This window comes from Engystomops pustulosus, chromosome 1 (genome assembly GCF_040894005.1).
Source record: "Engystomops pustulosus chromosome 1, aEngPut4.maternal, whole genome shotgun sequence".
Lineage (NCBI taxonomy): Eukaryota > Metazoa > Chordata > Amphibia > Anura > Leptodactylidae > Engystomops > Engystomops pustulosus.
Window position 1 is genome coordinate 218,445,497 of NC_092411.1, and position 23,669 is coordinate 218,469,165.

General features: G+C 41.4%; 1 long non-coding RNA gene across 1 annotated transcript in view; it reads right to left on the minus strand.

Moving 5' to 3' along the window:
* LOC140104788 (uncharacterized) overlaps nt 1–23,669 on the minus strand; it is a 267,416-nt gene that overhangs the window by 89,385 nt on the left and 154,362 nt on the right. Inside the window, exon 2 of the long non-coding RNA XR_011850417.1 lies at nt 17,881–17,944. This is a non-coding gene — a long non-coding RNA (uncharacterized lncRNA). The remainder of the gene's footprint in view (nt 1–17,880; nt 17,945–23,669) is intronic.

Sequence of the window (23,669 nt, forward strand, 5' to 3'; positions counted from 1 at the left end):
ATGTGACCTGCAACCACCCACCATGCCTCTTAATGAGCACACAAAGGCCGGCGAAGTCGATCTCCCTCGTGTGTCATTTTTTTGCAAGCGATGTTCAGAAGACTAAACATGTGTTTTTTTCACACTGTGCCATCAGTACCTGAAGTGAGCAATGATCTCAGCACCACATGTATGACCAGACCATGGGAAACAAAATATGCCCTACAGTGGATGACACTCTAAGAAAAAATTATAGAACTCTTTCTGTGGCTCTCTCTGCTACTACAGTCGTTCAAGCCCCTACCTCTGCCTTCCGAGTGACAAGAACACGTCTCCTCACAAGGAGAGGATGTGACACCACCCCCACCACTAATACTATCCACACCATTTAGGGAAGGGTTCAGCTCTCTATCCCCAAAACAAGGGAGAGAAAGCAAAAGCCTTGGTCCTGACTGAGACAGTTAAAAAATTATTGGCATTTGAAAAAGCTACCATTCTAGACAGCTTTAAAAATGTTATGTCATTGGCTGTCCCACAAAACATCATTCCCAGACGTCACTACTTTTCTGGGAAGGCGTGGAGGCTATGCAATGCAAGGTGTGCACTGTGCAATGCCATTGGTCACAAGTTGCATGTAACAACAGACATATAGAGAAGTAAGCATGGAAAGGGATGAAGCATCTCTTTAACCCCTGAACGCTGAAGCCACTTTTCACCTTCCTGACACGGCCCATTTTTTCAAATCTGCCCTGTGTCACTATAAGTGGTTATAACTTTGGAACGCTTTAACATATCCAAGTGATTTTAAAATAGTTTTCTCGTGACACTTTGTATTTCATGATAGTTGAAAAAATTTTGGTGGTATGTTTTGCATTTATTTATGAGAAAATCAGATATTTGGTGAAAATTTGGAAAAATTCTTGATTTTCGAAATTCAAAATGTTCTACTTTTTCCATACATAGTCATAACTGCAAAAATACTTAATAACTAACATTCACCGAATGTCTTCTTTATGTGGACATGGTTTTTTGTGCATACTCTTATTTTTGTAGGATGTTATGGGGCTTTGAACGTTAGGTGTGATTTTTCACATTTTCATAAAAAAACGCAAAATCCTGCTATTGAGGGACCTGCTCTGGTTTCAAATCCCTTTGAGAGGCCTAAATAAAAGTAAAACCCCATAAATTACCCTATTATAGAAACTACACCCCTCAACGTACGTAAAACAACTTTTATGAAGTTTGTTAACCCTTTAATTGTTTTACAGGGGTTAAAACAAAATCGGATGCAATTTTGAAAGTGAAATTTTTTGGGCTAAATGAATGTGTTTTTCAAAAAATGTACAAACTTTCAGTGGATAAAATATCAAAACACTCCACAAAATTTGATACCCAATCCCTCCCGTGTATAACAATACCCCATATGTGGTGGTAACCTGCTCTATGTGCACACGCCAGGGCATCAAAGAGAAGCTGCACCATTCAGAGCAGATTATGCATTGTCACTTTTTATTGGCTATACAATCTTTATTTTTTGGGAAATTTGGACATATAAGGGCTTATTTTTTGCGACATGAGATGCACTTTACAAATACTTCATTTTAGTGGGTCATTAGCTTATTGATGAGATTTTATTAACTCTTGAATGTATGGGTGAAAAGAAAATTGTCGATTTTGGTTTACTGTCCTTTTGTAATTTTTGGGGGTCGTACACCGTACACTAAAAATACTATATTACCTTTATTCTACAGATCACTACGATTACGGTGATACCTCATTTATATAGTTTTTCATTTATTTTTACAATTTTACTGGATAAAAACTAATATAGAGGAAATCACCTTTGTTTTTGCATCGCCATCTTTTCGGAGACTTAACTTTAATATTTATTGGTTGACAGAGCTAGTTTATGGCTTATTTATTACATGTTGAGTTGTTATTTTCAGTGGTACCATTTTGGCACACACAACTTTTTTTGATCACTTTTTTAAACATTTTTGTGCAGAGATTTTATGAAAAATGTACATTTTTGGCGTGTTTTTCGGGTTTTGTTCTTACGGCGTCCACCGAGCAGGTCCAATAATGTTTTGGAGTTATTGTACGGATTATTACGGATGCGACGATACCAAATATGTGGGGGGTTTTGGCGATTTTGATCGCTTGTTCAAGCTCTTCTTCACATTACACAGTGTAATACAGATGTATTACACTGTGTAATGTAACACACTGAGCACACTTTGCATGCTCAGTGTGTTACAGCCGGGTCCTGCCAGATGGCACGGATCCGGCACCCGGAAGGAGGATTGCGCAGCCCTGGGCACTGGCAGTCCCGGGGCTGCTATCGGAACAGCGGACCCCCCCGGTTAGCACCGCAGGGGGTCCGATTCACTTTACATGCCCCTAACACGCCTCGGTCACTTTAACTTTAAATGTCACTTTTAATGCCCGTGGAGCCGGGGCCAGAAGTTTGACGTAATAGTACTGCATTTTGCGGGAATGCACCCCCTGCGATGCAGTACTATTACGTCAAATGTCGGGAAGGAGTTAATGGCCCATTGAATTAATGTAGTTGTGGCTGGGCCTGATGGAGCAATCACTGTGGAGCATATACTTCCACCACCGAGGATTGCAGTACACCACACCTTGTCTCTGCCTCCATCAACTCTGTTTCCTCTTTCCTTCCCCCACCTCATCCAGTCAGCGTCGAATAGCACCACCAGTTTCAGCAAAGCCTTAGGGGAAACGCAGCAGGCCGTGCTGAGACTTACAGTATCTCTCTGGGCAAAAGACCACATACCACCCAAAGTAGGGAAAGATTCCCTCCCTATCCTCAGAGTAACTCCATGGATCAACTGAAACCGTTTGAAAAAATTTGTGGAAAAATAAACTTTTTGGAATAAGTCTGCATACCCATTGTATGTTTTATGGCAGTGAGAGAGAGGGCCAGGTTTTTCATATTACATCTTTTATGGTAGTGAAAGGAAGAGACAGGTTTTTCCCATTGTGTCTTTTATAGTAGTGAGAGGAAGGGCCAGGTTTTTCCAATGTGGGTGACACATGATTTTTTTCTGATTTTTCTTTAGCTGAAAATATACAGAAACAGGACCTTCAAGATCTTTTTGGATGATGCAGTAAATGCTAATGGTTCTGTCTAGTCTTTCCAAGTACTGCTGTATAATCCTCAATAAGCAGTATATCCCTACATTATAGCAGCCTATGAGTAGCCTAACGCAGTTCTTCATAAAAAGTGCAATTATTTTAGATTTCTGCCTTTCTATATTAACAGCAGCCTTTTCAATACACCTAAGTGCCCTAAAAAAGGCAATTGCTGTTTTTTGAGAAGTGTCTTGCTATCTGCATAACCTTATGATAATCAGCAAACTCTCCCTAGCCCCCCCTAGTTTCCTATGTGTAATGGCATCTGGACATGTGACACTGCTCTCTGATGTCACATATCCGGCCAATCAAAGACATGCTTCTAGAGGAAATGCCTGTGTTTTTTCTAAGTAACTTCAAGCAGCTTGGCACTTTTTCTCGAACTTTGACAAGCTGCTATAAGTAAAAATGACTTAATGTGCCTGTTGCTTACATTACCTAAGCAGTGATTTATGTTACGAGATGCTTAAAGCAAAATGATTTCAGAATTTTCTCAGTGCTAGAATAGGATAACTGCTTCTTAGAAACTCCATGATGGAGCTCTACTACAGAGCTTATGTACAGCTGCTTTCTTGTCCCAGGAGATTGACTGCTAAGGTATTATGTATTATATATGCCACCGTTGCATTCAATTTTCGGTATATATGGAGATTGGAGAAGAGAATGCTAAGCCATGATGTAGTGATAAACATGATACCATGGTAATAGTAAACTTAATTATTTATTGACAACTTTTACCTTCTTCAGTCCACGTGGGAAAGCATTTTATTAATTCATTAATGTAGAATTGCAAAATTTATGAATCCATTTCCACATTTTATTTCTTGATATCCTTTCTTTTTAAAGGTATACAATCAAATTCCTGAACAATTAAGAAATCTAGTACATTTATGTTACATAGAAGTGTTAATATTATTTACATGTGTTGTATGGGGCTTAAATGCTATTACAAAGAATATTATTTATTTAATGCACTTCGTTAAACTGTGATTATTGCAAATTACTAAATCCAAAGTAACAGGGATTCAACAAGTCAGTCTGAACTGACAGGCTTATGTATTTAACTAGTTAGAACTGTCAAAAAAAACACTGAAACTGTGTTGATGTTCTGTATCCTAAACAATATGTTACAATAGAAACAGATTGCTATGTTCTAAAATTGTCTAAAAGAACAGATAATCGCCCACGTACTTCCATTATCACAATTTTCATCTGGTATTCTCATTTACTTCAATGCATTTATTACACAAAGGAGACTATGATCATCACAATATGCATACATATGCCATTTGATTATTTGGATTTACTGAATACAGCCTTTCCTTACTTTTGGTATGTGTGAAGTATTTATTTAAAGATATATTGCACATATAATAGTAGACTATAACACTTTATTTTGCAGAGCATCATGTCCCTGCAAAAGCTGTCTTCCTTGGCTGTGCTTTGTACAAGAAACTAGACAGCTTGTAACTGCTACATGGTAGAGGCTGCTACTACCTGCTCTGGCGGGAGGGGGAGGTCATGTGATGCTCTCTGTGTGTAGTTAGAAGAAGCAGTGTGCAGAAGCCTACTGTATAGAATGGTAAGGTATATGATCTCCGCTGTTCCCTATCAGTATCTTCAACCCACTTTCTTATTTAACAGAACTTTATCTGTCTTTCTCTGCACCTTAAGATGTGTCATAAAATCCTCTTCAGTTGTGACCCCCTGAATGCTCACATAGCACAGACTTTAGACTTCATATGACTATTTCAATGCTGGTTTTCCACTACTCCATGCTTTTGCATTTGATAAAAAAATGGCAGGTTAGTCGCTATATAGAACTGTACACTATTGCAGGGTTGATCTGTATTTGCCTTATACACTCACCGACCACTTTATTAGGTACACCATGCTAGTAACGGGTTGGACCCCCTTTTGTCTTCAGAACTTCCTCAATTCCTCGTGGCATAGATTCAACAAGGTGCAGGAAGCATTCCTCAGAGATTTTGGTCCATATTGACATGATGGCATCACACAGTTGCCGCATATTTGTCGGTTGCACATCCATGATGCGAATCTCCGTTCCACCAAATCCCAAAGATGCTCTATTGGATTGAGATCTGGTGACTGTGGAGGCCATTTGAGTACCGTGAACTCATTGTCATGTTCAAGAAACCAGTCTGAGATGATTCCAGCTTTATGACATGGCGCATTATCCTGCTGAAAGTAGCCATCAGATGTTGGGTACATTGTGGTCATAAAGTGATGGACATGGTTAGCAACAATACTCAGATAGGCTGTGGCGTTGCAACTATGCTCAATTGGTACCAAGGGGCCCAAAGAGTGCCAAGAAAATATTCCCCACACCATGACACCACCACCACCAGCCTGAACCGTTGATACAAGGCAGGATGGATCCATGCTTTCATGTTGTTGACGCCAAATTCTACCATCCGAATGTCGCAGCAGAAATCGAGACTCATCAGACCAGACAACGTTTTTCCAATGTTCTACTGTCTAATTTCGATGAGCTTGTGCAAATTGTAGCCTCAGTTTCCTGTTCTTAGCTGAAAGGAGTAGCACCTGGTGTGGTCTTCTGCTGCTGTAGCCCATCTGCCTCAAAGTTCAACGTACTGTGCATTCAGAGATGCTCTTCTGCCTACCTTGGTTGTAACGGGTGGTGATTTGAGTCACTGTTGCCTTTCTATCAGCTCGAACCAGTCTGCCCATTCTCCTCTGACCTCTGGCATCAACAAGGCATTTCCGCCCACAGAACTGCCGCTCACTGGATGTTTTTTCTTTTTCGGACCATTCTCTGTAAACCCTAGAGATGGTTGTGCGTGAAAATCCCAGTAGATCAGCAGTTTCTGAAACACTCAGACCAGCCCTTCTGGCACCAACAACCATGCCACGTTCAAAGGCACTCAAATTACCTTTCTTCCCCATACTGATGCTCGGTTTGAACTGCAGGAGATTGTCTTGACCACGTCTACATGCCTAAATGCACTGAGTTGCCGCCATGTGATTGGCTGATTAGAAATTAAGTGTTAACGAGTAGTTGGACAGGTGTACCTAATAAAGTGGCCGGTGAGTGTAGATGTGATATGCATGAATAACAATTTGCTAATTCTAATGCTGTACTTAGTGGATTTACTTGTTGGTATCAAATGGATTCATAACTGACTCAGGTCAGGGCAAAAACTGGAAGAGGCTAGTCTCCATCCAAATCTCTGCTGCCAAGGAAGATTTTTGACAAATAGCTATAGGAAAGAAAAGTGTCATCACTCTGGAAGGCAACACCACATGGGCATTGTTCTGTTTGTTTTCAGGGGGAAGTCACATGTGACATTTTAGTAAAAATCATTATGAAATTGAAGTAACACTTTAAAATTTGCTTGCTTTCCTATTTAGAAAAATCACCTCCAAGGATGTATGTAAATCATCTGAAAACAGTCACTCTTCTCTTTTCCTTAGGTGAGTCATGTTTTTGGTCTTGTTTTAAAGTTGAGAGACTGTTTTTTACCAAGCACGTCATGGATGTATGTGGTATAGAACCATAAATATAGGCAGTTAAAACCTAGTTGGGAGCAAGCTGCAGATAAAACTTCACTTCTTTACTATGTCTTAAACTACCTGGTGCAGTAACACATAGAACCACAAGCCTGATGTAAATTGAAACATGAGATCAGAGGTCATCTCATCAAGTGAAACGAGAAGCATTAATGATTTTATAACCTTCCTGTGGTTGTGTAAAAGACAGGGACTGGTATCATTTAAAGTACACTGGGAGAAGGGAGTTCGACATCCTGTTCCTCCTCAATTCCCCCAAACAAGTTTTTTTTCAACATCTCACTACATCCCACTGCAGTGTAAAGCCTCCCTGATCTTTTGGGCAATCAGTAATTACATTGGTTGTGTTATGGATAACACCACCCCTAAACAAGGTGACTCTGTTGTTCCTCTATAGCCCTGGGGTATTGGTTTTAATCTCAACCAAGAGCAGAATCTGCACCCAAAAGCATACTTAAGGTTTTTAGCGCCCAATTAAAAATAGAGAATACATTTGAAAATAAACCAATAATGCAAGTGATCATACAAGACACTATTAACATATGATTAAAAAATAAAGGGCTCCCTTCTGTTGGACAGAAGCTCACTGTGGGAATAAAATAAACTTTGTACTCACCTTTCCAAGATACAGGGGGCTGGCTATATACTGGAGGCTGGCTGGCTATGTACTGGGGTCTGGTGATACACAGGTGCTGACTGGCAATATACTAAAGGCTGGCTATATACTGGAGGCTGACTGGCTACATACTATGGGGCAAACAGGCTATATACTCGTACTGGCTATATACTATGGTTTTTCAGGCTATATACTATGGGGCTGGTAGGCTATGTATTGGGGCTGACTGTCTATATTCTGGAGGCTGGCTAGATATATACTAGGGCAGGGGCTGGCTATGTAGGGGGCTGGCTGACTATATACTGGGGCAGGGGCTGGCTATATACTGGAGGCTAGCAGGTTATATAATGGAACGGGCTGGCTATATATATAGTGTATTCATAAATTTAAATTTCAGCAGATTTTTGCTGCACAGTGCAATCTGGAAGGTACATTCACTTTCACTCATGGCAGGAAAAGTCTTTAATTTTATAACTATGGTTCTAATCAATATCAGAAAACCCCAGCAGTGTCTGTCCTTTCATCACTGAACTAGGCAGATTCACATAATCATTACTTGATCTCCAGAAGCTTCTTCAATTGATGTAGCATTTGCTCCACATACAGTGGTTTTCTTAACAGCTTTCCACTGCTACATACATTTCATGGATTTTCTATTTTTAGACAGCTCAGAAATATAATTGTGATATTAGCCACCTGCTGCTTACCAAACCTTACTGTTAAGCATCTCTATTAGAACATAACTATATAATCAGAAATGTATCCAAAAATATTAGTCTTTTCTTCACATTTGGTATATCATATGCAACGCTGTCACATACTGAACACACAACTTACCTGAAAATGGTGTGTAATAACTATCACAGATAATGTTCAAAAATGGCTTAATTATGTAATGCCTGTGGTACCCCTGTGCACTAAAAGCATAGAAAAAGTCAATTATTTGTACACTGTGTGAGTTGTATACAGTAGTTATATTGATGGGTAGATGTACACTCTTGTTTCTCAATGACCTTGTAATAAGAGATGAGCGTGATTCCTTTTTAAGTTTGGGTGTGTCCCACAGTGGCTACTCCTGGCCAATCACAGCTATGCCTAGTTGCATCAATTAGCCGGATTGGCTGCACGGCCACCAATCTGGTAATATCTCCAGATGTACTCAAACTTAAAATTCGGGTCCACTCATCTCTACTTGTAATGTCTCCCAGCAAATATGGCAAAAGTCAGTGGTGTATGTATAATACACCACTGACTTTTGCCATATTTGCTGGGAGACATTACAAGTAGAGATGAGTGGATCACTTTTATACAATCACCTCCCATCTTACTTTTATTACAAAAAACCTCTGTGTTTTTTAGTAAACAAACGGTAGGGAGCTACTATACTGCTTAGATACAAGTTTCAGCAATCCAAGTCATTACAATTATATAGTATTTAGTCATAATATCTGGTAATTTTCTGAAATGCAACACATATGTTATCCTGAGCGACTTTAAGATCATAAAGACTGACACAGGAGGCAAGCTTCTTAAATTTATTTGTAAAATAAATGTAGGATTGCGTAGACATTCTCATTATGTTTTTAATCATGTTATAAATGGTGTGATTTTACTATTCTTTCTATGGATTTGGCCAAGGACTGTTTTTTTTCTTTTACACTTTAGGGGTCATTTATCTTAGTTATTCTTTTTCTCTTTCATTGCTCATTGTATTGTGTTTTGTGCCTAATCAATAGATTATTTAAAATTAGAGATTTTTTTTGCTGCCTCGGGTTTAGCTAAGCAGAGCAGATGTGCTTGTTTAATTTGCCTGAAAGGCTCTGTGAGGTTTTACCTGTGCTCTGACTGCACAGGCTGTTACACTGCGTGACCCTCCACCCTGCTCTCTTGGGTCTTCCCTCTCCCTCTTGGGTCTTTCCTCTCCCTCTGCTCACTGCAGCAGAGGAAGTTTTAGCACACTGTCAACCGGGGGGTACTTCACAAAGTAACAGCCTGTGAAGCAAAAGAACTGCAGGGACAACACCCCAGAGCCCTTATGGCTCATTAGTATAATTTTAAACATAGATTTTTAGAAGGAAATGGTCCATAGATAACAAATATTTGGGTCCTAAACTGGGATAGGGAAAAGGGATGCTATAGTCGTGATTAAAAACGCCAAATCAAAACCAGGAGAATCTGTATCTCAAGAAGAAGTGATTAGACAACAACTCGTTCCTCTCACTTTTTGGACTCCTGTGGTCATACCTCTTCCTGTGTAACATGCATGTTTTTAAACAATGTGAAATAAAGAAAAGATGTTTTAAGAAATCGATGGTGAGTGTCAACACTTTTTTCTACTCTACATGTTCACTTGTGAATCTGTAACTCTGCATTTAGGGTTCAAACACAATAATAGTGCAGTAAGGGGTAAGAATTCATGGAATAGACAGAGTTCAGAGCAGAAATCAGGATACCAGATAAGAATTTTACACACAAAAGTAGGAACTAAGAATAACAGGCAGTTAGTCACAGATAAGAGGTAGTATTAAGGCTAACTAAATGAGCTCACTGAACTAAGCTGAACAAAACCACTCTGAGCTTTAAAGTGCAATAATATTTTTTTCATAAACAAATAGCTCTTGTAATGTATATAACTTGCAGTGCAGTAGATTTATTTTCTATCCTCCTCAGTGTAGCCTATCCCTGCAGTAGTGTCTCCTCTGTTTGTACTGCTTATCTCTGTGAGACTGTAGAATATTTACACAAGAAGCTGGATGGATTCTAACTGCTGGAGAGGAGAGGCTAATGTTCCCTCCTCAACCTGGTGGAAGGGGGAGATAATGTGATGATCTCTGTCATCAGCTATGAACGCCTTGTATCTTCAGCTGTGTGAGTGCCAAAGTCTCCTGCAAGGAATAGCAAGGTAGAAGGTCTCCCTTGTTCCTCAATCCCAATGATTCTGCAGAATTTCTCTGTCTCTGTACTTCAAGCTTTTTCCTAAACTATTCACTCCTTTCCCTAGACTTCGCCTAGGCTCACAAGACACTATTTACACAGCAGGGTAGCTGCTAATACTTAGTGCTGACACAGCATAGACTGGAACTATTTCAGTGCTGCTTTCTACTACTTATTCCATGCATCTCCATGTGATGTATGCTGTCAGTCTAGTCACTGTATATATCCTGCATTTAAACACTATGCTGAGCTCATGAGATTTCTGACAAGTAGCTTCATTACAAAAAAATACCATAAATTTAGGAAGAAAAGGGCAAGCAACACAATGGGGAAGATTTATCAAGTGTCTGAAAGTCAGAATATTTCCTGTTGCTCATGGCAACCAATCACAACTCCCCTTTAAAATATTCATGAGCACTGGTAAAATGAAAGCTGAGCTGTGATTGGTTGCCATGGGCAACTGGAAATATTCTGACTTTCAGACACTTGATAAATCTGCCCCACTATGCTCAGGTCTGCTTAGGCAAAGCAAGTTGAACTGAAAATGAACTGAATTTGGTCTTTTCTGCCACAGTATGCAGGTGGAGATTGAAAAATTGTAAAAATTTTAATCTTTAAATAAGATTGGGCTCCCTATAAAGGATATTTAAGAGTATTCCCATTTTGGCTTTTGGTTTCAAAACAGGTTATTTTTAAATGTAATTTTGTGCTAAGCTACGACACTCCCCTCTGTTTGTATTCTTACCTTCCTCAATCAATTGTGGCAGTTAATGGGTTGAGCAGCCCAGCATGGAGAGATCTTCATGTAGAGCAAGCAACGCAGAGACCAGGCCATGTAAAATTGATGGTCTGCTGATCACACTGGCATACTGCCAGTGCCAGAGCAAGAGCAAAGCAGGACAAGTAATGGAAGTATCTCTTACGATGAGCATACTCATCCTGAAGCAGTTAAAGTGTTCAGATATACCATTCACCCACAACATTATTTTTGAACATTATTATTTGGCTACCCTCCAATATTGATCCCTTTAGGACCACCCGAAAAGACATTGCATTGTAATTGCAAAAAGTAATTTTCTTATTTAATGCTCAAATCTAATTCTACAGTATATGGAGATACAAAATCAAAATGATGGAAGCCACACATTAATAAACAAATCAAATGGAAAAGTAGGTTAGACTCCTTCAAGAAACATCATCTTCTTCAGAATCTTAATCTTATTGAGCCCATAATCCCATTACTGCTATTCTTAGTGGATATTCCTGCATAGTTAAACTATCAGCAATATCTATCCTCTAATAAGAAAGAGGATTTACATGGCAGTAAGATTTCATAATAAAACTGTAGTAAATTGTTCCAAATGTCCTGTGGCACTAGCTGTCATTGAAGAGACCCACAGAAAGACTTTCTCAGGCAATTCTCCTGAAACAGACTCCCTTCATATGCTAGAAGATCCATAACAGAAGCCAGTTCAGTATATTCAGGCTCAACCACTGTGGGTGTACTTGAATATATCTTAACTTAGATATGGGCACTACACAGCACTATGTTGTCTAGACTGGTTTCATACTGAACTTTAGATCTAATGTTCTTATCTGTCAGAATAATATATCATGCAAAGGAAATCCATTCACTATGGACTGAGCTGCTGGAATTTTATATTCATATTGTGTGTGATGTAACATATTGGTGGTTATTTATCACAGGTTTTGTCAGGCTTTTGGTACTTTTCACTGCTAAAAAAATTCCACCTCTTCATTAATCTGGTGTAAACATAGAACCACTGCTAGTGCAACACCGTCCAACACAGAGCAAATCCAGACACATGACCCAAGTCATTCACAAACATTCACAAACAGTCACATATAAAGTCCCATAGTCTCCAGTCCCCTGCTGGTGTTTGTGCTGGGACATTTTATGCATTTTGAGACTTTTTTGGGACGTTTTGAAAAAAAACTATTCCACACAGCAACAGAGCAAAAGAACATTTATTAAAGGGCAAAAGCCACTTAAATGAATCTGATGGGCAGCAAAGCTCCAAAAACAGATGTAGAACTGTCCCAAGAAGCCACCTAATGATAAATACACCCCTCTTCTGTCAGTTTAACATTATGTAATGTTTGAATTTATAAGTGCCTTTACCATAACTTAGTCTTGACTCTTAGAGCCCTGCTCCCCTTGCAAAATAAGAGGGGACACCAGAACTTGTAGCAACTGCCATGGCACACGAAAATAATTTGCATATAAATAAAATAAATATTTCTCTGAATTCAGACTACAGGTATTCTCAAGACTGATTATGATTATGATACAGAAGATGAAATAAAGAACTGAACATTATGCCAGATCTAAGGGAACATATGACATATATGTATGTATGATCTGCCACATTGTAATCTGGTTCTGTAACCAAATATAATTTGCAATAAATTGAAAAATACATAAAATCACAATTTATCAACATAACATACTGTTACATCTTATATGCCAGGGTCTAATTCTCAGAACGTACTGCTACTAATACTAATCTGCACGCACATTGAGATATGTATTAACACACAAAAAAGAAAGTAGTCACATGAGAAACATAAACATGAGCAACGCCTATTATACATGAGAGCGGGTTGGCCTCAGAAGTGGTGTCGGATAAACGGAATTGGACTATTGGATTGACAACCAGAGAATTGATGAAATTTCCTTTAAGGTGAAATTCTTTTTTCCCAATTGGATAAGAGTACAGGGACTGGTCGCTTCAAAAAAGGAGCCCTAGACCAGTAGGAGGGATCACTGATATTGATTTTATACATCTGTAAAACTGCTGATCCTGCTTTCCACTGCACATGTGTAGGACAGCAGACTCCGAGATCCATGCAGGTGCACAACGTCAGCCAGTGACAGATCTAAATATTGAATGAAATCCAAATATTAAATGCATCCAAATATTAAAGCAAGGAACTTTGAACATCAAAACACATAACTGAATATGTTTTGTTACCAATATACACTGGGCCATGTCATTTGTGTAACTTTCTTGAAAAAGAGTGAACTGCTCAACATGCTGGACTGGCAAAAAGGATCCGTCCGGTGACGTCAGAGGGCCTGGGGCGGAGAGAGCAGGTCTGTGGTCTCTCCTAGTTCCCTGGCAGGCAACAGGAGGAGACTTGCAGCCAGGGGGTAGGGGCATAATTTAAAGTCCTTTAAGAATGTTGGTCATGTGAGCCTTTTATAATGAACCATGTTTTGGATTAATAAAACCTAGATGTCTATGGTTAATTCATCCATATTTTTCTTTACTGTGAGGCTTATTCCCATATAGCTGGTGGTCTGCAGATTTTTGGAGACTGGTGAGAAATGATTAGTCTACCACCAGAATCCACAGATGCACCATTGGGAGGATAAATTACAAGCTAGAAAGGTAGATCCAAACCCACTTTGCAGATTTTAGGGTTACTAAAAAGAAGTCATTTGTGAAGAACCATATGCACATGCAACATCCCCCACCGGGGCCTAGCCTTTTTTTGGGGCCTGGAGGTAGCTGGGGCCCAGAATATCAGAGTGGATGGCGGTTGCGGCCTAGGCACGCTTATGTCACGGTGCTTGGTGTGGGGCTGGAGGGCTGGCCTGCAGCCTGGCAGGTCTCCAGCAGGTGGTGCCTGTAAGACATATGGAGGGAGACACTGATGTACTGGTTCTCCCTGGGGCAACCCCTAAATGTCTGTAAGATAGGTCCCTGGGTAATGGATGGGGAGCCCGAGGTGGTGGACAGCTGTACCCAGGGAGCAAACGGAGGCAATGTTGTGCAAATTAACTCATGGTTCTTTATTGAACAGGTAGCAGACAATGGGCTTACTGGTACTGGAGCGGTCGTGGCGAGGGTCCTCAGGAATAGTGCACCAGCATGGTGGTAGATGCAGGCTGGGATGGAGCTGTGTCCAAACTGTTGAAGCTGCAGCTCTGCATTTGAGTCTCCTGACTCTGGTCCAGGGATTAGGTTAAGTGTTAGTACTGAAGGTATACTAAACACTGTCTCTCTGTGTTCACTCTCTGAACCCCTCCATCAGCTCCTAACTTGGAGAGGGTGCTGTTCGCAACTACCAGCCTGCCGATGTATTGGCAGGGGTGTTGCACACACAACATACATAATGACAACAATAGAAAATAAATATACATATACACTCACCAGCCACTTTATTAGGTACACCTGTCCAACAGCTCGTTAACACTTAATTTCTAATCAGCCAATCATATGGCGGCAACTCAGTGCATTTAGGCATGTAGACATGGTCAAGACAATCTCCTGCAGTTCAAACCGAGCATCTGTATGGGGAAGAAAGGTGATTTGAGTGCCTTTGAACGTGGCATGGTTGTTGGTGCCAGAAGGGCTGGTCTGAGTATTTCAGAAACTGCTGATCTACTGGGATTTTAACGCACAACCATCTGTAGGGTTTACAGAGAATGGTCTGAAAAAGAAAAAACATCCAGTGAGCAGCAGTTCTGTGGGCGGAAATGCCTTGTTGATGCCAGAGGTCAGAGGAGAATGGGCAGACCTCAAATCGCCACCTGTTACAACCAAGGTAGGCAGAAGAGCATCTCTGAATGCACAGTACGTCAAACTTTGAGGCAGATGGGCTACAGCAGCAGAAGACCACACCGGCTGCCACTCCTTTCAGCTAAGAACAGGAAACTGAGGCTACAATTTGCACAAGCTCATCGAAATTGGACAGTAGAAGATTGGAAAAACGTTGCCTGGTCTGATGAGTCTCGATTTCTGCTGCGGCATTCGGATGGTAGGGTCAAAATTTGGCATCAACAACATGAAAGCATGGATCCATCCTGCCTTGTATCAACGGTTCAGGCTGGTGGTGGTGGTGGTGTCATGGTGTGGGGAATATTTTCTTGGCACTCTTTGGGCCCCTTGGTACCAATTGAGCATCGTTGCAACACCACAGCCTACCTGAGTATTGTTGCTGACCATGTCCATCCCTTTATGACCCGATGTACCCAACTTCTGATGGCTACTTTCAGCAGGATAATGCGCCATGTCATAAAGCTGGAATCATCTCAGACTGGTTTCTTGAACATGACAATGAGTTCACTGTACTCAAATGGCCTCCACAGTCACCAGATCTCGATCCAATAGAGTATCTTTGGGATGTGGTGGAACAGGAGATTCGCATCATGGATGTGCAGCCAACAAATCTGCGGCAACTGTGTGATGCCATCATGTCAATATGGACCAAAATCTCTGAGGAATGCTTCCAGCACCTTGTTGAATCTATGCCACGAAGAATTGAGGCAGTTCTGAAGGCAAAAGGGGGTCCAACCCATTAATAGCATGGTGTACCTAATAAAGTGGCCGGTGAGTGTATGTTCTGCTGTAATACCATAGAATTCCTTATAAAGAGTTTAAAAAAATAAACTGTCCTTTCTTGAACTGTGGCTCAATAAAGGTTCAAATATTGCTGCAAGGTGCTAGATGTGTGGTTGGGATTGAATGTGACATTTCTCAGTTGGGCATCAAAATGTCAGCAATAGAAGGGAATAAGTGGAAGGATGAGAGCCCAAGTGCCACTAATAACTAACCATATAGATTGTGTTTTCAGTCACAAATAAACAAAGAGAGCAGAATTGGTCCTTGCAGTAATCCCCCGTGTACTCTAACTCATAGAAGATGTATGTTACAAACCAAGTCTGCAAATACTTTTTCTAATAAAACTGTAGCTGGAGGGGTAGGGTCACAATGAGGATACAACCTGTCATTTTCTGTCAAGGTGTAGCAGCTCTTGTGTGAATGGAAAAAGCTCCTCAACACTGAATAGAATAAACTGATCGCATAGAATTATTACAAAAATGATGCAAACCGAACATATTCATCACAAATTGAACATTAACATTTTTTTTAATAGAATCTGCCATTTTTCACTCTTTCCAAAATAAAAATGGAGGAATCTAGCACTGCTTAAAAATTCTTGTATTTTATCTCTTCATAATAAATACATAAATGTAGGTTGTCAGCTGTAATATACACATGTAGTACTATTAACTCCTGCATAGGGTAGGGGTTAGAAACACTATTTTAAGGCATTGGGAGTATGAATGTGCTTTTTCATCACTAGATTGGGGCAACATGCACATGCTAGACGTTGTTGGTAGTGAAACAGTTGTGGTTCCTCTTGTGGCCATAGATAAGAACTATGATATTTCTAACAATTCAGCTTTAGTTTGAGAAGAGCTAACACAGGTTAAAGGAAAACTAATTTAACCGTAGCTGTAAAGTTACTTGACAAAAACTAGTGTTAGCACAGCTGGAGAGAGCCTCTGACAACAATTCTACGGATACCTGTATCATGCTGCTGGCTTATTTCTATCCTGAGATATAGTGCTAATAGACATATGAGGCTATCTATAATATCCTCTCAGTGGGCGGAACTTCCTGGTTGTGACATCAGCTATCGGCAATGATGCCAATAGCACTCAGAGCATCCAAATGAACGTGCACAAACCACTCAGACAATCAGGATACAGAATTAGTGCAACTGCTTGTACAGAGATCTAGTGAAGAGCAAGACAGAGCACTGGAGCTCTGAATCACACAGCTATCTACTACATCAAAGAAAAATTTTAAGGATGTATTCACACGTGGCAGTAATGCGTGTGTTTTCAAACACACCGGAACAGCTGAGAAGAGGAACTTTGCGTGCTTACAAGCTGTTAACATTGTGTTTGTAAAATGCTGATGTTAACACATGTGTTACCATGGTGTTAATATAATGTTAACACACATGTTTTTTTAACACAATGGCAACGTATGTGTTAACATTGTGTGAATTCATGTTAACATAGTATTAACATGGCGTCAACATAGCATTAGTGCATAAATTTGTTAAATCTCCGCTTCTCAGCTGTTTGGATAATTTTGAGAATGCATATGTTACTACCGCACACCCTAAAATATGTTTACCTACATTATAAAACACCTACATAGGAAAAAAAGATCAACACATGGCAGCATCACACTATATGTACACTTATATATACAATACACACAGTGAAAACACTTCAGAAGAGGATCCCTTCTCTAAAAGACTTTTTAAGATTTTTATTCACTGATTTTTTTTCTTTTTTTTGCCATTTTACCCTATGGAAGCTGCCCCCTATCTGCTGACCACACCTTCCCATGTAAAGAGATCTGCTAATAAATATTTCTTTGACTATACACTGTGATGTGTGTGCAGGATCTGATGCCAGTCATTAGAACTGATGGGGAGCCTTGGCTCTGGCTTTATTTGTCCATTGACAGTTTAAAATCGATTCCTACAATATCCAAACTTTCAAACACAAACTGCTCTGCATCATGGTATGTACTGCAGCTGCAGAGAGCTTTTCCTGATGTTGAGAGAGTACATGTGCTAATGATCCCTCTCCACACCCTCGTCTCTTCTGCTCTGTCTAGCTATGGAATCACATGGCAACCAAATACACAAAGACAGCCATAGAGATAGCGTCCTGCTATCTTCCTGCCTGCTAGCTGACAAATGGCTGCAGATTGGTAATTAATGTAAATTAGAGAATTGCTTATTTTAGCTGAGCTAGGCAAAGGTTTTTATAATTCGCAGTTACTCTTTAAGCTACATATACTTACCTGGCAGTGTCTTTTTTTCACAATGCCTGCACATATCTTCATGAAGCCTGGCACACGGTATTTCCTGTAAAAAATAAACTTTTAAATATATGCTTACAAGCCTAGGGTACTTTGTGATCAGGCCCAGTGCCAGCACCTGGCCAACCCGGGCAAGTGCCGAGGCCCCGGGGAGCTGGAGGGGCCCATTTGAACCCCCGGATCAATTGTACCAGTGTCGCTATAAAACACTGGTACAATTGATCATGATCCGGATCGATTACTTTTCTGCTTGTATGCTGCGCTCATAGAGCACGGTATGCGATGACTCTGAATCCGGCGTACATGATGACATTATCAGATCATGTGTGCCGGCTTCAGGGCTACCGCGTACGGGAGGCCCAGGCTGAAGAAAGATGGAGGCTGTGTATTCCACAGGGGGAGGGGGGGTCAGTGTATTCCACAGGGGGAGGGGGGTCAGTGTATTCCACAGGGGGAGGGGGGGTCAGTGTATTCCACAGGGGGAGGGGGGGTCAGTGTATTCCACAGGGGGAGGTGGGTCAGTGTATTCCACAGGGGGAGGTGGGTCAGTGTATTCCACAGGGGGAGGTGGGTCAGTGTTTTCCACAGGGGGAGGGGGGGTCAGTGTATGCCACAGGGGAGGGGGGGGTCAGTGTATTCCGCAAGGAGGGGGGCGGGGTCAGTGTATTCCGCAGGGGGAGGGGGGGTCAGTGTATTCCACAGGGGGAGGGGGGATCAATGTATTCCGCAGGGGGAGGGGGGGTCAGTGTATTCCGAAGGGGGAGAGGGGGTCAGTGTATTACACAGGGGGATGGGGGGGGGGGGTCAGTGTATTCCACAACATGTTTTGTTGTCAAAAACATAATGGTAAGGGGTTTTTAGCTTTTAAAGTATTTAAAAAATATATTCTTTATTGTTCCATTAAAAGTTGTACAAAGACATATTCAGTATGATGACCTACACATTTCTAACTGTTTTAGAAGCTACAAGTTCTTAGTTGTGATCAACATGGTTCCCATCCTGAGTTGTCAAGTAGACAGTTTTAAAGTTGACAGTTTTATTTGTGAAGCAGGCAGAGCAGGTCCTCCCAGTCGTGACTGCTTTTCCCCCTGCTTTTAGGCAAAGTGGAGTCAAATATTTAAATACTGCACCAACAACAAATTTACATCCAGCAGTTCGGCTGATTTTTTGCAAGTGTTGTGGTTTAGCTATAAGCAAAGAAGATTAGGTACACAAGCCATGGTAAAAGATTTGGTAAAATGCTGCAGAAGCCACGGCACTTCTATAAAACATCAAACTTTATTTTTATAGTAGATTAAAAAGATTCACAAAGTCATGGTCACATTGGACTAGACCTATTTGTTTCAAACCGGATGGTTCTTATTCATGGCATAAAAAAACATCAGACAGCTTCAGCATTTAAATGATTCAGGAGACCAATAAGAGAAAGCTACATCATACAGCAATAACAGATACAAAACATATGTGAAAACTCAAATGAGAAAAAGAGAGAAAAGGTAACCCTATTGTTGGATACATAAAGGCAAATTAACTCACCTGGCCGTCGGAGTTCCCGCAGTACGGAGTGTCCGGCGATCATGGACTCCGGCGCGATTCACTAAGATCATGCACCCGATTTCCTGCATGTGTTTCTTCTCCGATCCGCCAGAGTTCAACTTCTTTTTCCTGGTGCATGTAAGTGCATTGTCTTACAACACAATTTTAAAGTTCAATCTCATGCTCATTCCGAATCCATTGGATTATCTGACGGGCAGCCCCCCGATTTCTGCCGCATGAAAGCTGCCGCCAAAATCCGATCGCGTGCAACCCAATCTCCTCCTAAATGCCTGTCCCAGCGGAGCGATACCCGGAAACGTTGGAAAACCCAATGGAAATGCGGTCGTGGGACCCTTAGTAAATAAGCCCCTATAGTGTGAATATCTCCCAACACAGTGTGCTGGTAAATCCTTAAAGGGGTTATGCCACGAAACAATTGACTGCAAAAAGCTGTCAAAGAGGTTAAAATATTTCAAAAATCTATTTGTAATGGTTACCTGGAAGTAAAGATACCTCTCTATTTGTTATTATGATGCGTGTTCAGCCTCTATTCTGCTCCACACAGAAGCAGATGTGGGAGGGGCCTAGCCAGGCACATGCACAGCACTGACAGAGGCAACTCACTGGCCTCACCTCAGCGCTACAGAGCGCTCAGCCTTCAGAGTCTCCTTCCACCTGCTGTGCTCAAATAGTCCCTGCATTTACTGATCCAATAGAAGTCCAATTGAAATGTGTTATACGCCCCATGTTAAAAGTGCACCAAAAAAAAGTTGGTGCAGTCTGTCAAAGCAGTGCAGGGGGCACCAGATTCATGAAGAACGTGCACCAGAAATCCTGAATCTGGCACACCCTGCACTATACACAGGACACTGCACATAGTACACATGTACTATGTATTCTCACAGCATCATGGTCGGTCAGGCTGACATGCATGGATGCATAGATAAATAGGTGACAGCTTCTCACATGTTACTAATCTTTAGCTACTTCCCTGCTAGTCAGGCACAGGACAGCAGTGTAACATGGAGGGACAGTGAATGGTGTAGAGTACAGGGGGAGGACAGCAGTGTAACATGGAGGGACAGTGAATGGAGAAGAGTACAGGAGGAGGACTGCAGGACAGCAGTGTAACATGGAGGGACAGTGAATGGAGGAGAGTACAGGAGGAGGACTGCAGGAGAGCAGTGTAACATGGAGGGACAGTGAATGGTGGAGAGTACAGGAGATGCATCAGGAGAGGTCAGAGCTCAGCCTGTTACTGGTGTTATCTCTGCAGCCTCCTGTGTGACCTGACTAATGGTGGAGGGAGGAGAGGGCTGCTGCATTGCTATGATCCATGTTATGGGGGACTCCTCTGGGCAGCAGATAGTCATGTATGTCTGCAGTTACCTTGTATCTGCTGCTGGAAGCAACGGTGGAGCAGTGGAAATCACTTCATTCACTGGTGTAGACGGCTGAGCTCTCTGCCCCCATGTCTCACTTCCTATTGGCTGCAGTGTGTCAGGTGATCTCTCAGTGTGGGAGGAGCTGTGAGCCCATGGAGTGATCTGTAGTGCAGAGCAGCTGGTGGAATGTTTGTGCGCAGACTCGGCCAGATCAGCTTTTGCTCAGAACGGGACACAGCTACCAGCAGGGGGCGCCAGCAACCAGAACAAAAGGAGTTATCTCAGTAAGCCTGCATATTTTGTAATAAGTGTAAATGGTGAAAGTACTTGTCACAATGCATTGGACCCAATTACAGCCATTTGCTATGGTGACACAACCCCTTTAACTAAACACAAAATACATAATGTAAATACTTCCCAACTCAGTATGTTAATGTATTTTAGGCTAAATACATTACTAAATTCATAGTATAACTACTGGCCCACATAAAGTGTTAGTAAATGGCAGGTACCAAACATGTAATAAGGTGCACAAGCTCCAAGATATGTCCCCCACACCATGACCACTACTATTACCACATAACAATCTGAATTTTACATACTTGCCCCCCCTTATTAATTTCATACATTACCACTGCATGAACATGAACATAAACCGCCCCCTTCATGAATTATACACACTGCTCCACCCCCATTAATTTTATATGCTTGGCCCTATCTCTCTGTTGCATAAGCCAAAAAATCAAAAATCATGTGCTTACCTGCCTGCCTCGTCCTGTCTTCTTGAATCGGCACATGGGTAGAGATGCACGCAACCAGGGTCAGAGTACGACATAGGCCGGGAAGGCTCCCAGCCGTGTCTCACTCGTAAACAGTAGCCTGTAGTGATAGTACGCGAGTGGCTGGTTCTCTCCGCATCAAGTACTATTACAACCACTGGCAGGGACCTCCTATGGATACGGATGGAGGCCCTTGCAACAGCGCCTCCACCATAGTAAACCCAGTCCGACCCTGCATACTTCAGACGCACAGGAGCCCTCTTGAGGTTGGCGCCCCTGGGCATTTGCCCACTTTGTCATGGCGTAATTATGGCCCTGCACCTTGTGACACAAATTAATGGTATGCCAGAGGACCACCACCCAATGGTGCCTACAATGGATGCTTATAACGGTGGAGGACAAGAAAGCAGTGGAGTACATGGATGGTGGAATCAATAACCTTTCTGAGTTGCCCTGTTCACAACCAAATATACACAGTGGGCACAAAAAGACATATATTGTTCTGTGCCATAATTACAGCTCCAGACATTGGCACTGGCATGAAATGTGGTAGTAAAGACAGGCTCAAGGATTGTACTACTTTCTACTGCTCAACATGCTCATGATGGGTTGGTACAGTTTTGAAGGAGAAATAAGACCAGCTTGGGCCCTGGAACCCTGTATCTAGCCTGTTCTAGAACCCTGAACCTGTATCTGAGCCTGTTCCCTGCTGTACGCACTGCAGTGCAATTGATTGATAAACCTTTATTCTCCACCACCTTCTGGTGCTACTATCTACATTCATTAGTTTTATAACCATACATTTGTTAAAAATGAATTTACAATTAAATTAAATATATTCCCCCTGTTGACCTTTTATAAATGTTGCCAGCCATTATCAGATGTGTACAGAAAGGGCTTTTTCAGATTTCTTGTATGTATTGTTTTCGACATGAATGTTTCCTGACCTAATTATTTACACTGTTAACACCATCTCCATAGCTGCAAGACAGTCTTCACTCCAAATGTCACACAGGTTTAGCTTTTCCTTCTTTGTGAACACTTAAGAAAGGGTTCATGTGCAGTCAAGCTCTGAATAATGTGAGAATCCCTAAGTGCGCTATAATCTTTATATTATTGATATCAAAGTGATACATTTATTCCAGCTTTGATTCCGGCTAAGCAGTCCAGTTGAAGTCCAGGTACCCCATGGCTTTATCTGGGGTCCTAGAGAGCTCATTAAGATCAAGAAAAGATAAAATTCCACAAGGAAATATTTCTTTTGATATATCATATGCAGAATAACAGGAACGCTAAGTAACAATCACTATTGCAAATTCTAGATACACAGTACTTTACTAAAGTGCCAAACAATAGAAGCATCAGACAGAATTTTGATATCAACTACTACATTGATTATACCCGTATACCAGCAATTTAAGCACATAACATCTCAGTGATTGTTGAACCAACTTGTGATAACATCAATGTCTTCAAACCCGTAAGAGTTGTCTTCAGAGACTGATTGCTGAAAAGGAAATGGGGACTCTCGCTGTTTATTCTGCAGCATCTGTGGGTGGAAGATGAACTGTACCTGGAAGGTTTTTATGAAGTTTTACAGTGTCATGAGAGTTTCTTTTCTGGTTTACAAAAAAAACTAATTATTCACTGGAAGAAAGAAAATAATGACTAGACAATGAAATCAACACCAAACCAAAATTATTTGGGTTTTACAACTCATTCCTCAATATATCCAGCAAGGATCATGCAATGGAGACAAAAGGGGTGCATTTACTTAGCCGGTCCTGTCGAAATCCAGCGGCGCGTTCTTTGTGGAGGATTCGGGTCTTCCAGCGATTCACTAAGGTAGTGCGCCTGATGTCCACCAGGTGTCGCTGCTGCGCTGAAGTCCGTCGGAGTTCACAATCTTGGGTGCAGGTAAGCGCGTGTCAAGCAACACTTATTTTTTTTTTAAATACGGCGGTTTTTCCGAATCCGTCGGTTTTTCTGACGGCCACGCCCCCCATTTCCGTCGCGTGCATGTTGGCGCCAATGCGGCACAATCCGGGGCAATTCAAGGAAATTCGGCGCA